Genomic DNA, 2,319 nt, shown 5'->3' with positions numbered 1-2,319 from the left:
TACAAAAAAAGAGAACAAATGAATTAATAATTAATAATATATAAAAAGACAAAACAAAACAAAATAAGAGGGTCATAAAAAAGAAAATCTTCACAGTTCCATGAGATAAACTAAGTTAAATAATAAAAAAAACAAAAAAACAAAACAAACAATGGCTTGTGTATATTTGTGCCTGTGACTGTGTGTGTATGTGGGTGCGGGTGTGTGAGTGTGTACAGGGGAGATTACAGAGGGGTTGTGTTCGGGAAGGCAACAGCAGTGCTGCGTGTGGTGGGATTGCGTCGGCGACGAGTAAGGAGCAACAAGAGCAGAGGAGTCTTCGGGTTGCTATTTAAAGGCTGGAGAAGCCTTGGGTTGCTGCGGGTAGGAGCTGGTGCTTGTGGTGGTCTGCTGCAGGCTGAGCAGGGGGGGCCGTGAGGACTGGTGCATGGAGACTGCTGTGGGCTGTCTGGGAAGATGGAACAGGTGCCGAAGCTGGTGCTCGAGTCTGCTGGTTTGTTGCCGGTGCGACGTGGGAGGCTCGCCGGAGGTTCGGGTTCAGTATGAAGCAGCGACGGATTGGAGGGCTGTTCGGGTAAGGGACTACGAGTGAGGGTGAGGTTGAAACTGAGAGTGAGGGAGAGGCTATGTGGCAAGGGTTGTTGGCTAGGGTGGTTCACGGTGGCTATGCTGCGGCAAGAGAGAGAAGAGGGAGGTTGGTTCGTCGGCTGGGACTGGAGCAGATGGAGTTGGCCGGAGTTGCCGCTGCTGCTGTGCACCCCCCCGCCCCCTTCGTTGTCTACCCAATCAAGCCTATAAATAGGCTTTTCACCTAAAACCCTAAAAACCACATTCCTTTTTTTGTTTTATTTTTATTTTTATAATGATATTAGTAATTATAATAATAACAATTATAATAGTAAGATAATAATAATAATAGTATTACTAAAAATATTGGTAATAATAATAATAATAATAATAATAATAATAATAATGTTACTAATAATAATAATAATAATAATAATAATAATAAAAGTAATAAAAATAATAATAGTAATAACAACAAGATAATAGCAAAATAATAGTAATAATAAGGTATAAATAATAATATAGGAAAACAAAAAAAAAAAATAATAATAATAAATAAAAAATATACCCAAAATAATAGTAAAGTAACACTAATTATAATACTAGTAATGAACAATAATAAATAATACAAATAATTATAAGAAAATAATAATAAAAACAAGGTAATAATAATAATAATATAATGAGAAGGGACCCCTTTGTTCTATTCGGTTAGGGCAAAAATAGGGTGTCTACAGCAGGGTCGATGCCGGGCATGTCTGCGGCCGACCACTCGAACAAATCAGTGAATTCGTCCAAGAGTTCAGTCAGCTCCGCTTTTAAGGTGTCGGGTAAGTGATTCCCGATCTGTATACTTCTCTCCTGGTGGCCCTTCAATGGTATGTGCTTGATATCTTCATGTACTGTACCGATCTGGGGATACTCTCCTCTTACTTCTAAATCTTCCACCGTTAGAGCTTCTCTAACCTCCATCTTCCCTTTTAAGGTCATTACATAGCAACTCCGAGCAGTGGCCTGATCTCCCTTGGCAAATTCTATCCCTTGTGGTGTAGGGAATTTGACTTTGAAGTGGTACGTTGACATTACCGCTCGCACTGCGTTAAGGAAAGGGCGACCCAAGATGACATTGTATACCGAAGGTCGGTCGACCACCAGGAATTTTGTCAATGTCGTTACCTGCTGCGGGGTTGTCCCTATGGTCACCAGTAATGTGATTGTACCCGAGGGGTGAACAGTGTCTCCCCCGAGTCCTACCAAGGGGGTCGAGACCGGCTTGAGTCGTTCCTTGTCGATCTTCATTCCAACCAGGACCGACCAGAACATAATGTTGGCCGAGCTCCTGTTGTCTATCAGTATGCGTCTGACCATGTAATTGGCCACAAGTAGGGAGAGCACTAATGCGTCATCATGTGGGTGTTGCACCCCTTCTTCATCTCCGCTGTAAAAGGTTATAATGTCATCTTTTCTGTTTCGTTTGCTACTGGTTTCCCCCTTCTCCATCGTCAGCACTTGTTTAGCATATCTTTTCTATGCGCTCCCGCTATCTCCTCCACTAGCGGATCCTCCAAAGATCACCGCAATTTCCCCTATCACCTGCTTTTCCTTCTCTTTTGCGCCATGTCTCCTCTGCTCGATTGGTTCCCTTTGTGGATTTTCCTTCTTTATAAACTTTGACAAATGTCCCCTTCTTATTAAGACTTCGATTTCTTTCTTCAACTGAATGCATTCTTCTGTGTCGTGGCCGTGATCCCT

This window comes from Malania oleifera, chromosome 5 (assembly GCF_029873635.1).
Source record: "Malania oleifera isolate guangnan ecotype guangnan chromosome 5, ASM2987363v1, whole genome shotgun sequence".
Classification (NCBI taxonomy): domain Eukaryota; kingdom Viridiplantae; phylum Streptophyta; class Magnoliopsida; order Santalales; family Ximeniaceae; genus Malania; species Malania oleifera.
This window is presented reverse-complemented; position numbering follows the sequence as displayed.